This window comes from Tinamus guttatus, unplaced genomic scaffold, assembly GCF_059628265.1.
Source record: "Tinamus guttatus ecotype Peru unplaced genomic scaffold, ASM5962826v1 Tinamus_guttatus_pri_ptg000410l, whole genome shotgun sequence".
Lineage (NCBI taxonomy): Eukaryota > Metazoa > Chordata > Aves > Tinamiformes > Tinamidae > Tinamus > Tinamus guttatus.
In genome coordinates, this window is record NW_028288944.1 from 254,288 (window position 1) to 269,639 (window position 15,352).

A 15,352-nucleotide genomic window follows, 5' to 3' on the forward strand; every position below is an offset into this window, starting at 1 on the left:
CACGCTCAATATCCTGCCTGACAGTGGCAGCCTCCAGGTGCTCAGAGGGAGGTTGCTGTCCGCAAGTAATAAACCTGCCTACAACTCCTTCCTAATCCCTGGGAAGACAGGTAAACATTCATGACCTAAATGCATCAGAGTTTGCATGCTTTCTATTTCTGTCAAGTTTGTTTATATTCCCTCCATTTGGTTTCTGCCCAAGTCACCAACAGTGGGACTCTCTGAAGAGTCTTCCAGTGTCAGAAGCTCTTCAGAGCAAGACAAAACATCCGAGCCAATGCTGGGACCCTTTTTGTGTCAGAGAGCTAATTTGGCTTAATTGTCTTTCAATTAGGTTCTGAGACCAAGAGACAGAGGCAGCGAAACAAAGAGTGGAAACTGACAGCAAAAATAGATGAGTACATTCTGAGAGCTGAGGCAAAGCAATGATGCACTTACACATTCAGCATGTAGAAGGGATGTCTTAACAAATGCTGTTCATTGTTTGTCAATGTGTATAGCAAAAATGCTTATAAACAAACAAGAGCTGTTTTGTGAAATTGCCCCCACCAAAGCACTTAAAATCTAAGTGAAATATTCTATTTATTATTATTCTAGCTGTTATCTCCATTGATGCACAGCAAAATAAAGCTCTTGTTCTGGGGCAGTTTCAGTACCTGCATATACTGGGTCAAACTATGCTACTCAGTGCAAGCTTCGCCATTAAATGTGAGCAATCAGATATTTGACAAATTCTGTGAGAAGCACCTCAACGATAAAGGAAAGGGGAGGAGAAATCTCTTGGAGCACAGCTTCTCCAAAACATGAAAGAGCTGACATCAAAGGGTGTGGTATTCAACTTGAAATGCCACCTACGCATCAGTTTTTGTTTCTGTTTTATTTGTTATACTCAATGACAGCTAATGACCAAGATGGGAGCTGATGCCTATTTAGAAGAATGATTATTTCTTAAAAATTGAAACATTTAATAAAGAAATTGGAAAGAAGTTGGGCACATGCATTATTCCTATTCAACCTGAGCAAACAAGAAATGAGACAGCAAAGAGAAAAGCACAAGCACTGTTCTGTTGGTTTAATTTCACCCTGCTCAGTCCCCTCAAGGCTGTGTACTATACAGGATTATTTATATTTCAGCTTTCACATGACACAATTTTACTCCTTTAGTAAAACTGAATACTTGGCTGCAACAGACTAAGCTATCATCAAAGGATTGACTGGTACTGTAAGACGCACACTCATGTACAGGTGGAAGGAGAGGGGAAAGGAACACAGGCATACTTCCGTGGAAGATACCAGACAAGCTTAAATACTTTTTAGAAGTTGTTTCTGAAACAATACTTGTATATTTCAAAAGACCAGCAAGAGTAAAACCCTAAGTACATTGCACAGGAGGTCACACTAGGTGCATGCTGCCAGCGTGTATGTGGAGGAGAGTCAAGAAAGCTGTAGACACATTGGTTAAGATATTGCATGGCCCTAATCCTGCTCCTACAGCAGGACTGGTCAGGAAATGTGAACTTGTTCTGTATTCACATGTGCATGAGCACAAATTCCAGGGCCAAGTGGAGCGACTTGGCTTCTGCCTCATCTGAAAGACATTAAGAAAATGGGATGGCAGTGTAGACCAAGCCTCATTCACATAACAGTTTCCAGCCTGGACTCCCACAGAACCACTATTATTCGCACCACTTCAATCCCTTCCTTATCCATCTCCATTATATTCTTTATCAGATCACTGTCTTTCTGCCCCCATATCCAGCTACATTTGCAGTAACTCCCATCTGTACTACATCAGTAGACTGTGCATGCGTTACTAGTGATGCAAGTTGCACGACTCTCAGCATAAGAGCTCCTCTTTTCCAAAGCCCCAGCATTTGTTTGTTTACAATAAACTGTGTGCAGGAAACTGACAAAACAGGGCCACACACGTCTTCTGTTACACTAAAGCACAGGGTGAGAGAATTTCTGAAAACCGGCTTCAAACTCTCATCTAATTCTCATCTTCAGTTCTCACCTGAACTAAAATATTTCAGTTACCTTCCCTGCTCGATAATTCATCAGCAACAACTTCCAGAAGAATAATTGTTTGAAGAATTTAAAGCTAATTGTTCTAAAAAGTACCAACCTTGAATCATTAGTGATTTGATTGAAACTACTGGTCTCTCACTGGGCCTAATAAGACATAAAACAAGCCCAGTAATGCAATTACTACAAAGAATCCCCTAAGTTTTGCCTGTGATCCCAATTTACTTGCCTAACACAATGCGGTAACTCATGCAGCCTCAGTTTCCCCCTGCTGTTTCCTTCACAAACAGATCAAATCAAAACTGTAAGGAACAAAAAATAGCTAAGGATTGAGATGACCAGGAAATTAAGAAAGGCCAGTTGGACATTCAGACAGGAATGGAGGTCTAAGGACTTCTTCAATAGCCAAGCTGGGAACAAATCTGAAAAACATCTGATTCTTGCCAGCCAGACTGTGAAAAAAAAATTGAAAGAATGGAATGCTTACAAATAGACAAAAAACAGAATGGAGTCACAAAAAAGGCCACATAAAACCGAAATGTTTGCAGGTGTAGCGCATTGTGAATGCAGAGATGCGATATGTCACCGATGGTGAAGACTGGCAGATAAGGAGACACATTGCCTTGCTTCCCGCTGAGCTGAAGAAGATGACCAAGACTCTGAGAACTGCTCACAGGTCAGACTTTAGGCAAGGGCAGTCACTGGGGATGAGGTGGCTTTTTTCTACTACAGGCAAACAGAGGAAGCCAAGAAGGGACAAAACTCATGACACGTAGAACAAATGCCTCGATGTGACACCTAAGAGCCTCTGTGTCCTGATATCCTTAACACTTCTATCCCTCTGCCCTTCCATGCAGATTAAAACCCAATTGGGTACTGACAACTCTTCACTGGCTTTGCACAAGACGCAAAATCATGCAATATGCCTTTCCGCGGTTTGTTATGGGATTGTGCTTTCCTTGGGACTCTCTCTACTCTAACTGACATGCATATGACATGCATTTACTGTCTGATTCATTCCCTTTCCTTCATAAAATAGTACAGATTTTATTCCTGCTTTTCTATTTCCCTTGTTGAATAGATAAATACTTATCTTACTTTTCTTATATGTTACCTGCACCATGCACGGGATTCTGCTTAAAATCCTAAGACATAGATGGAACTCTACAGGCAGCACAGTTATCTCTCCCTGTGTTAAATAGCAAGAAAGAAAAGATGGCCTTTTTGAAATGACTGTTTCCTATCATTCCACAATGCAGTAAGATTTTATCAACCATTTTACACTGTCTGATTTTACCTTCATGAATATGAAGGAAGTATGCTCTTCATGAACATGTATATAAATGCCTTAAGGGAAGGTATCGAGAGGATGGGGCCAGACTCTTTTCAGTGGTATCCAGTGACAGGACAAGAGGCAACAGGCACAAACTGAAACACAGGCAGTTCCATCTCCATGCGAGGAAGAACTTCTTTCCTGTAAGGATGACAGAGCCCTGGAACAGGCTGCCCAGAGAGGCTGTGGAGTCTCCTTCTCTGGAGATCTTCCAAACCCACCTGGATGCCACCCTGTGCCACGTGCTCTGGATGTCCCTGCTGGAGCAGGGGGGTTGGACTAGACGGTCTCTAGAGGTCCCTGGCAACTTTAACCACTCTGTCATTCTGTAATTCTGTGAGCCGGTGACATTCAGTATGAGACCTGTATAATGTAATGTAAAGTAGAAAAGTGCGTTGCCTTCCCTCCAAATGAGGGTAAAATCCATTTCCTGGTTTAAGGAGAAATTCAGGAGTCAGACATACACATAGGGAAAGAACAATGAAAAGTAACCTCTACTGACCAAATTATTTTGTTCTTTGGATAATTACCTTTTCAAAGTGATCTTATCTTTACAACTAATGTCTCTCACACTAACAAGTGTATTTTCCTACAGAATAAAAGGAAGAATGCAATCAAACATTAACTGCCTTGAACTCTCTGCTGCATAGGTTTCAGATCTGTGAAGCCATTTCACTATTATGTGCCCAAGAATGCCATGAATAACTTAGAATCAGATTAAGCCATCTTTAAGGACTGTGACACATTCGTCAGAAAAAGTCTCTGACAGCAGCAGAAACAGTCTCAACAGTACAAACAAATGTAGAGAAGGAAAACTTTTGAATATAATTAAAGCCTTACTGTTATAAGAAGATGGCAATGTTAATAATTTAAGAAAATATTATGAAGACATCAGTTTTCCAGAAATACAAGATTGAGGAAGATAGACTCAAATGCTAAGTAAGGTCCATCCTGAGAAGCAGTAGATGACTTACATAAAAAAAATTCTGTCCTGAAACAAATAGCTATACAAAAATAACTTACTACAATAATTAACAAGCAAACAACAAACTTAATCAGAAGGTTCCTTCTTGCTAATGCTGAGCTGAACTCCACAAGAGCAAACTTCTGTGACCAGATCTGTCATTATCACATCTTGCTCCTAAGAAAAGCTGTGTGTTCTCCCTGTTGGGTGTAGGTCTGTCTTTGTAATATTGCATTAGCCAGAGAGCAAAGACAGAAGTTGGTCTAAGATGGGACTTGCCTTCAGACAAGGTGTTGTGGGTTGTCTTTCTACACTGTCAGAAGTGTGGAGAACAGCAGCTCCCTCACCCAACTTGCTTAAGTACCTCCACAGTAAATAACTACTTAAGCCCAATTCAACACCATAACATAATGATGATCTATGCCACAACAGTATCAACTGCTGCATGTACTGCTGGTAGTGCTGCTCCTGGAGCTGCCGGATGAGGATCTGCTGCTGCTCGTAGTTGCCCGGGTATAGTTGCCTGGGTACCCTGGGCGCTATTAGTGACATAGACTTCAAAGGCCCATACTGAAGGAACAAAATGCTCAGATTTCTGTTCAGACTCTAAACTATCAGGAACAATATTAATATCTGTCCCCAAGCTAAATTTGTCTAACCTGAAACACCAATTTTTCAATAATAAACAAATTCCTTTTTGGGAATGTGTGTGCCTCTGTGTGTGTATTCTCAGCGTGTGCCTCTGTGTGTGCATTCTCAGTGACCACAGAGCTACTGGGCTGAAAGAGATTAGAGGATGAGATCCTGCTACAACCGGATTAGTTGGTCCCATAAGAGCCTTGTTTATTCTTTAAGAATCATACTAGTGTTCATTCCAAAGACACAAGCATTAGATTGGACAGAAAACTGCATACTAATTTGCAGATCATTGTTTTAGTGTGGAAAATGTAAACAGACATAACGGTAAATGCAGATCTGTCAATACAGGAAAAATGTCAAGAAGCTCATTTAGCATTTCCTTCACTTACACTTTCATTTGTATTCATATTCATATTAAAGAACAAAGCCAAGAAGAACTTTATAGGTCACTGCTATATACTTATTTTTGCTGTTCCAGGCAGGGCCTTATCCTATCACTCTTGGTTTAGCCTGCCATTAATATGCTCAACCTACCATTCATATGACTTCAAATAGCTTATTCATGACTGTGGCGATCATAAATGAACAATAATATAATTGCTGGGGGAGCAAAGTGTCCCAGGTGAAAACTGGCTTACTCTTACAGTTCAAGGGCTGTAACACTGTGGAAGGAGAATGTGTCTTTGGTGTTTCCTTTTCCATAGTGGACAAACATTTGTGGTTCCTCCGGAATCTCAAGCATATTAAATAAATGAATTGCATCCTATCCAGACCACTGCTATGCTACTGAATACTAGCTGCACACTTTCCTTTTTCTTAAGAGAACTAGTGAATCCAAGCGATAAAACACTAAGACTAAGCAACAGCTCAGTTAAGGGACTTGGCAACAGGTTCTTGGTCAACTACTCCAATATTTAAGTTTGAATTAACTTTTGTTAAATAAAATGTTTACTCAAAAAAGAAACTCCACACTGTAATAAAGATAGAACAATGGCACAAAGTGTTTCATTCTGCCTGAAATTAAGTGCATTTTTTCCATCTTAGCACAAAAATAAGAATCCAAATAATGGTTATAAACTTCAACACAAAGACAACAGAGTCATGAGACTGTCACAGAATCACAGAATGGTTGAGGTTGGAAGGGACCTCTAGAGATCATCTAGTCCAACCCTCCTGCACACATAGGGACACCCAGAGCATGGGACACAGGGTGGCATCCAGGTGGGTTTTGAAGATCTTCAGAGAAGGAGACCCCACAGCCTCTCTGGGCAGCCTGTTCCAGGGCTCTGTCACCCGTTACCCCTCATCCTGTCACCGGCCACCACAGAGAAGAGCCTGGCCCCATCCTCCCTACAATCACCCCTCAGGTACTTGGACATGTTGACCAAATCTCCTCTCAGCCATCTTTTCTCCAGGCTAAGCAGGCTCAGCTCACTTAGCTCATATGATAGATGCTCTAGTCCCTTAATCATCTTCGTGGCTCTCTGCTGGACCCTCTCTAGAAGCACCATGTCCTTCTTGTACTGGGGAGCCCAGAACCCGATATTCCACAGGCTACACCAGAGCTGAGTAGAGATCACCTCCCTTGACCTGCACGCAACACTGCTCCTGATGCAGGCCAGGATCCCATTGGCCTTCTTGGCCACAAGGGCACATTGCTGACTCAATCCTGATTCACAGATCTTTGATCTCGTTTTGCAGTTTCAAGCACCACAGCCTCCTCTCTTGGCCTAGATACCAAGTGAAAAGCATGATCTTCTCCAATTCAAGAAACTGGAAATAATGCAGAAGAAATCACTCTTATCATCTCAAAATTGTTTCATTTAATGATTGTAATTTTAAGTCAAAATAAAACAAACCCTCCAAAAATCCAGCCCTCCATCAAACATCCTTTTTTTCTTATTTCTGAGTATAATATTTTTCCTCAATATTTTAGAACAAAACTTTTCAATTCTGAACAATTTTTGGCAGAACTCCCTGTATTATATAATTTTATTTTGCTATGGAAACTGCCTGTATAAGAGAAATCAAGTCATAAACCAGCCAATTCTAGTCAAAATTTCCTCTACTTTTAAACAAATTACACAAGTCAACAATTGGCACACAGTCCTTTCTCATACCAATCACACAAATAAATGATTGGCACACAGTCCTTGAACAGCTTCTCTCAAAAGTTATTTTCTTGTAGCACATACACTATTTTCCTTGCAGAACACCTGTGAATTAGTTAAATTTTGCAATTGCCTTGCATAATCTGTTGGCTGATGCAAGCTCTATACAGTCCAGATTCAATCTTCTCTCAGCGCACTGAACTCGTTGATTGACTGTGGGTGGGTCGGGTGCTGTTTTGCTGATGTGAATTACATCTCCCAAAGGACACGATGGCAGGATAGATTAATGTGGCCTTATGCTATCTCCCCACTGTCATTACAGCTTCTGAATAAGGCTCAGGTTGATTATGACAAGACCTCTATTTCCTTTCAGTTGGCTCTGTCCTTATCTAACATAAGATATCTCAGAATTTCCAAGTTGTTTCTCAAATCCATGGGTCACTGGCTTCATGCACCCGGCATGCATGAGAGCAGAAGCAGATGTACTGTATTTGACAATCCCGTATAAATGATGGCCTTTCCCTGGTCACTTCTGTATCAGTGCTTGCAAAATTATAATGTACCAATCATTTTTTCTGGGGGCCAGTCTCACAGTAGCAACACAGCTGCAGTGCACCACTGAGCACCTAACTTGCTTCTACCTGTGAGACAGACTGCTATAAAGGGCAGTCCTCTACCCACACAGAAGCCCTATCTGCACAGAACCTCCTGCAACTAGAGGGCTAGAAAACTACTTTTTGTCTGCATAAAGTGTCTGTAGTACAGAGCCCAATGCAGTAAGACCAAGTGTTTCACTGAAAGTCTCAGGAGGGTATGCATTTCTTGAATGGTATTTTTCTTCTCTGTTGTTGAAGGACATTGTCGATCATGAAAGGCATTAGGGGTAGATAAATTGTGATATATATCTTCATGTCTCTCCAAACAGCATTCACTGTATTCTTAAGATAACAAAGATTAATTTGCTTGCATGATGCAAGGCTGTGCAACCTTCATCAGTTTGTGTCTTATATTCACATAGGGGAGACCTGAAACTCCCTCGACTCAGCCTAATGCTAGAAACACACTATTGGAGGCTCTGCCTGCTATTAAGAAATATGCCACCTATCACCATATATTTTGCCAGGTGGACTCCTTTCTACTGCCAGCTCAAATCCCAAATATCCAAACTGCAAAGATGATCCAGGGTCAATTAGTGTTTCAGACTTAAGTTTCTTAAATCTGTTGCACATTCAGGCTGCTTGGTTCAAGTCAACACTTCTTCAGCCTATTAAAGGTTTTGAGCTATCTGGAAAATTTCTGAAATCACAATAAAAATTCTGTAAACAACTCTTGTTCAACACACATTTATCTTCCTTTCTTTGTCCAGATTTTTTCCAGCACTTTCTTGGCACAGACTCCTCCCATAGTATCTCTTCACCAGGAGCACAGCATGGCTCAGAGCAGCCTGAAGATGGGATCCTCAGCCAAGAAATAAATGACACTTTGGGGCACTTTGCAGACTGTCCTCTCTTCCTTGGTCATTTCTGCTTGCTGAAGCTGCCATGGCATTTTGTAAGCATGCCCAAGGCCAGCCTGACAGCCAGGGAACTGTTGTAACATAGCAGAGAATGTGTGTGTGCAACAGGTCTGCTCTGTGAGAGGCCGAGACTCCTGCAATAGACTGCGTGAACACTTTTCCTGACTGTGCTTATCCACATACAGTATTGCCATCAATCCTGCATTATTCTTACAAGTTACTGAATATGTTTCACTGGTATAAAAAGCAATCTTCTAGCACAAAGGAACATGATTGAAGTATTGCCCTGAAGAAAAGCCATACTCTTAAAATAACCCATCACCCTTCCAGTACTGTTTCCTTCTCCCCTTGAATGGCTCTCACAGAATTCTTCCAAAATCCGAACCTTGCTTTACAAGGCTTGGCTTTCTACTTGCCAAGCTTCTTGTAGAATGTCTCAGCCCATTTAAAAACAAATAGTCAACACAGTTCTTTCTTTGTTAACACCCCATGCCCAATGAAAGCAAAAGGAGCACGAGAATAAGTAGAAAAAAACAATTGCTGTTGAAGAGCTACAAGTAATTACTCAGCAAATATAGTAAGCTATTTTATGTGTGGAAATCAAATGTACTTCATCTTGTTTTCAGTGAATATTTTACAAGTGTGGGTGACAGAAACATGCAGCAGAATATAAATGTGGTACAACTGCCTTTTGCAGAATGTATGTTTCCATCAAAGTTGAAATTTTTTGTTCTCTTTTTTTGATTGATTTAAACTGATGAGTGGTGAAGCAGGATTCTGAACTCACTGGTGCCTCAGCAAAACAATAAAAGGAAGCACAAGAACCATGTATGGAAACTGACATGGAAATCTTGTGCTCCCATCCAAGTTACTGAACAGGCATCTACTTCAAGAGGCTGAAACCCAAAGCTTCTCTGGAAACTCATTAACTCTGACAAACTCCAAGCACACATTCCAGTCTGCTCCGGTGAAACTGTACATGTAAGACATTAAGTATGAAATCCAGATGAACCTCATGAGATTCATATAAATTTGACTCTCTGAGAAACTTAGAGGAGAATAAAGTTCACTTTTGTAATGATGTACAACTGAACTTCAATTTTAGAATGAGTGCTGCCTTCTGGCACTCCTGGGTGAGTGAAAACTTGGTAAAGTAAACTTGGGTGTCAGTGTCTCTCAGATATTTGCCATTTTAACTCTACAATTCTACAAAGTCTCTTTGTGATCAATAATATAAGCCATTAACCTTAAGTGTCATATGCATTGCTTCCCAAAGGGATACTCTTCTGAACAAAGAACTTGCTCTCTCTTTAGTGGACTGCAACAAAGAGAAAGTAGACATCAAAAGAATCAGACTGCATTTTAAAAGTTATTTAAGCAACTAGCATAAAAGGATAAAGAATGTGTGGTAATCTAACCACCCTGTCTTATCCTGAATAAAAGCAGCACCTTTAAAAAAAGAAGAAACTTTACTCCAAAAGAATGCCCAACTCCATAGGTGACTCTAAACCACTATCTTACAGAGACATTTCTGATAATTAGGAATGAATCCACTTTTCTTCTGGTCTTAGATCCCTAAGAGTACCTGAAATCAATGAGTAGCGCATTTCTGTATGTGGATCTGCCTTGAAACCAGTTGTAGTGCTGAGTAAGATATGAAAATAATGCATCATTAAGCTTTCAGAAAAAAATTATCAAAACTTTGTCTTACACATATGGACTCATTTTGTTCCCGCCGCTCTGCTTGTGGCAACTTCTTTCCAATTAAATATATCCCCAGTAAGTCAGGTATGATATTAAATATAGTCAGAAGGGAACTGCTGCACATGAGAAGTTGGACACAGTTACAAGATGCCCTTCCAACCTTAAGCATTCTATGATTCTATGATCTAGCAAAGGAGCAGATGATAGCACAGCTAAGATCTATACTTTTAACCATGAAAGAAAGAAGCCCACTTGGGATAAAAACTATCTCATGTTTCAAAAAGCTTGACAGAATATGGAGCCACTTGACTGTTGGAAAAACAGTTGTGTAAGAAAACAGAGATACTGACCGGTCTACGCTGATATTCCCCACGGGTCTGTGTTACCCCCTGCCTTACTGTGATGTGGGGAACTTTAAGGGGAACAAACACAAGGGGGCTATAACTACACTCTTTATTTAGGAAGGGGTACACTCAGTATAAGAAAGAAAGGCCAGAAGGAGATCCATGACGTTGCTGACCTAGCTGCTGGCAACTGAAAGACGCTGCCCTGCCAATCCACCAGGTGCATATTACCAAAAAAAAAAGGGAAAGGGGTGAACATATCTTCATATCTAACAACCCAACCAATAGGCCCTCAAAATAGCTAGTGTTTCTCTATTTTTAATTTTTCCAATATTGATTATGTCATCCGATAGTAACAATGACAACACAGACTTAGCAAAAGCATGAGGTCTTGAAGATGAGTAGCTGTGTAATGCAAACAGCACCACCCACAACGGCTTTCCCAGATACTGCTGAGCTGGATTTTTTTTTGAGAAGTGCCTTTGAAGGGCAAGCTTCACACTGATATGCAAAAACAACAAACAATACCTAAATATATGTAGGACATGTAGGACTGAAGGATATGTAAGCAAGTCGCAGCACCACTTTCACACACTAGTAGCAAGGAATATGTTAGTCTCTGTCCTTATGATCATGTCCCATTGAAATATTTAGGTATTAAAAGACTCCAAGAGTTGTGAATGTTCCTCTGCAAAGATTAGGGTTTGCAGATGTGATGTTTCTCTTCCATCTGTGACCAGATGAAGACAAATAAACAAGCAAACACATAAATAAAAACCTCCAATCCAGAATCCACAAAAGCATGACCTGTGAAATGCTCAGGGGTAAATCTATAAAACACACTACAACATTGAAATATGAAAATATTGGATTTCTTCCAGAATTTGAACATTCAGAGCACAGAGGAGCATACATCACAGTTGGACCCATAATGAATACCATGCAGTAAATTATGGAGATCTAAGCTCCTGGCTGCCAACCAAGTCAACAGGGCAAAACTTGACCTGAATCAGATTAATTTACATAGAATTTTCATCTGGGAAAGATGACACTTAAATCCAAGCAAAGGCTTAAAGATTTGAACTTCTGGAAGTAGTAGTGCTCTCACTTCTTAAGAAACAACCACTTCAGTCTCAGTCACTCAGAACTAGAAGGTACAGTTGATTTCAGCAGAAAGAGCAATTTCACAGGAAGAGCAATATGAAGTTTATCCTATACTGGTTTCTAAATATGGTTTACCTTTTCTAACTTTTTTAAAAGTAGAAATATATCATATTCTGTTGTGCTGTCTTTTTAGCTAAAATTCCATTCGGGAAGTTCAAGTGCTTTACAGACAAGAGACCCAATGAAAAAGTCAGTCATGAGGTAACTCCAAACAGTATGAGGATCCTGCCAGAGTACCTCTGCCAGGGCATCATCAGTACATAAAATAGTGTTGCTTATAAGCATTAATGATATGTAGCTATTTGTCACTACATAAATTTTCTATACCTTGAGTGAGATACAGATAAGTGACAATTCCACGATAAGGTCCCAGACAAAACTATATGATCAATAGATCCTCTAGAACACAAATGCTTCCTCCATGCTGTTTTATTATCAGCAGAAGTATAAGACATTTGTGGTTGGAGAAACTATTAAGAAGAAGAAAAAGCCCACAAAAACAAAACAAAACAAAGAAGCAGAGCACTAGAAAGTAGGCTGATCTGTTCAGCATACTATCTAATGAAGTAAAAATTAGGAAAATCTTTTTCCATTTCAGCCTCTTCCTCTCTCCCTCTACCTTTCCGCACACACAACAGCCAAGTGCATCCAGAGTGCAGTTGAACAAAGAAGGAAGGCACAGTGAGCTAAGGGGGAAAAAAAGGGAGTCTTCCAAGGGTATCAAAGCTGCCTGACAAAATTAAGGAAACACACACACACACACAAAAAGAGACAACTATGACACAATTGCAAATTCAGATCTCTCCTTCCCCTGCTACTGAAGTTTCCCAATTCAAGTAAATTGCTACCACAGATGCAGAGAAAGGGTCTGTAACTAAGCAAATGCTGTTGTATTATGTGAAGTGTTAAGGATATGGTTCCTTACCTGCCCTTTTCCTCCTCCTGCATCTAACTACTGCTAAAGAACAAGTAGAGTGTTCAGTGTTTGTTAACCTGTTTCAGGGAGTAAAATAACAACTAGCACAGTAAGCCAACATACAAAAAAATAAAAAAAGCACATCCATTTCAAAGAAGCAATGCCATTTCAAAGAAGAAATGGCATTGAACATCATGTTTTAATATGCATATTAGGCATAATTAAATAATAATTAAATAATAACTAATTATATATATATATAATATTATGTTTTATATATAAGCATATATATACACGGGTTTAACATCTTTTCCAGCATCATGTTTTTTGTCACAAAGCATGAGCAGAATGCCACTGAAATATGCCATATGAGAGCTGTAATGAAAGTTCAAGAGAAGAAAGAAAATAAGTAAAAATGGGGAGGCTGTAATGATTTCTTGTCATAGCTCCTGGTACTTGACAGATCCTCAGCTGATGTAAATCTGTCCTTTATCCTTGTCTGGGTCAAACTCCAAATTAGGGTCTCTTCCTGTACATTCAAGCTTATCTATGGAAAAATGAAGCGAAGAAGCTATGGGCTTTCAGGGAATTCCCTTTGCTATTTTCAGAAATAGGAAAAAAAAAAAAGAAAAAGAAAAAAAAAAGAAGGAATGATTTTATAAAAGAACGCTCAGACTCAGAAGATCTCAGACTAAACTGGATCTTTGAATTCAGAGGTTGAGGGCAGTCACACAGAGAAGCCTCTGTGCCTCAGAGGTAACCCTTTCTGGAATAATTCCTCAATTCCTTCCTTCCCAGTTAAAGAACAGGGGCATGCTGTACAAAAATTGCATATAAAAATACATTATATATATATATAAACAACAACAAAAAACAGCCCTAAATTCTTGTGCCCAGGCAGATACATAGGCATAAATCTCTGTGCAGATGCAGAGCTATGAACCTCTTCTTTTCCTCACCATACATATCACACCACATCTGCAGTAGGGGAGCTGTAACCCAAAGTCTCTGCTCTGTCCAGTGCATCCTCAGGCACCCATCCCTAGCGTGCCGGTGAGGATCCTGCTACATGCAGGACCACAGTACTGCTACTCTTAACTCTCAATTTCAAAAGTACTCTCTCAAAGCATCCAGGAGATGCTACTGCATAACCCCAGAAGTCAGCTTGTAAATCCCGTCTCAATACAGGCAGGCTGAAGCTTTAAATGACAATTGATGAAAAAGCCTGCTTGCTTCCCTTTTTGCAGCCCCTAGCTGTTCTAGACATGCAAGGGTTTAGGACTGGGCTCTCAAAGCACCCAGTGCTGATATAAGCAATATATTCACAGAGATTTTTTACATCTCTGCTCTGAAGCGCCTTTCTCCTGCATGCGGTTTATCCCCAAGGCACTGCTGCAGCATTACAGTTTTATTCCAAACTACCAAACAAGCAACTCTGTAGCTCTTTCTGCAATATAATACGGGAGAGGAGCAGACTTGGGAAATATAGTAACAGAAACATGGTGTCTGCCTTCCTTTACAGCTGCCTCTCCGTGGGCTGATGACAGGAATCTCAGGTCTGTCCCCACACTCACGGAGAATACAACACACAAATTTTGCTGCAGACATAGTAAGATCGTAGTAGCAGGCTAAAACAGCAGTGCGGTAGGAATGGTCTTTGCTTTGCAGGAGACCCAGAGAGAAGACACGAGCTAGGTGTGAGCCAGCACTGCTCCATGTAGGTCAGCAGCAGGGACTGCAAGGAGAGTCCCTTTGGGAAGGGAAGGAGAGGGCCACATGGAGGAGGCACGTCCAGCGCCCAAGGAGGGGCAGGGGATAACCCGGTGAACCTTCTGCGCAAAAATAATAAAAGTCCCTCACAAAGATAAACCGCGGTGAGGCGCGGGGCTCCCGCGGCGCTTCCCGCACGCGCGCTCGCCGCCCTCCCGGCTGCGCTTGCCGCGCGGGGCAGGGAGCGCCTCCGCGGGCGCGCTCCAGGCGCGGGGGAGCAGCCCGCCCGCCCCGCGCAGCCCCGCGCGGCCCCCGCGCGCCCCGCCGCGCGCTGCTCACCCCGCGGCGCGGATCCCCGTCCATGCGGGCGGGCGGGCAGCGCCCGGCGGCCGCGCATCGTGCTCCGCCCTCCGCCGAGAGGGCCGGGGGGCCGGGCGCCTCTCCCGCCGCCGTCCGCTTCTTCTGCTGCTTCTTTCACTCCCCTCCTTTTTTTTTTTTTTTTTTTTTTTAATGACGCCGGGGAGATAATTGGCGCCGCTCCTTCCCCATCACCCGCCTCCCCTCCTCTGCGCGCCGCCGGCTCCCGCTTTCAGGAGCCACCTCCGCCTCCGCGGCTGCGGAGCGGAGCGGAGGGAGGGAGGGGAAAGGGGCCGGCTGGCAGCGGAGGGCAGCGGCGGGACCCACCGCCCCGGCCCCTCCGAGCCGCCCCCGCGATGCCCCCCGTGCCGCAGCCGCCCGCCCCGGGGCAGCGGTGCAGAAATTCCCTGCGCGGAAATTCACCGCTTGCCAGCGCGAAACTCCGGCTGCTCCCGTCTGCTCTGGCTGCCCCAGACCCAGCTGCTGTGACCGTTTAGCTCCGAATTTTTAATATCTCGTCGCCACCGGCCGGACTCCCCCAGCCCACAGAAAGAAAAAGGAAATTGAAA

At 42.1% G+C, this 15,352-nt stretch overlaps 1 protein-coding gene across 1 annotated transcript in view; it reads right to left on the reverse strand.

The window, feature by feature from the left end:
* The window catches only part of PLPPR1 (phospholipid phosphatase related 1), a 115,674-nt gene extending 100,821 nt beyond the window's left edge, over positions 1–14,853 (reverse strand). The window contains exon 1 of the mRNA XM_088531368.1: positions 14,766–14,853. The gene's annotated coding sequence lies outside the window, so the exon portion shown is untranslated. The remainder of the gene's footprint in view (positions 1–14,765) is intronic.
* Between the last annotated feature and the right edge of the window lie 499 nt (positions 14,854–15,352).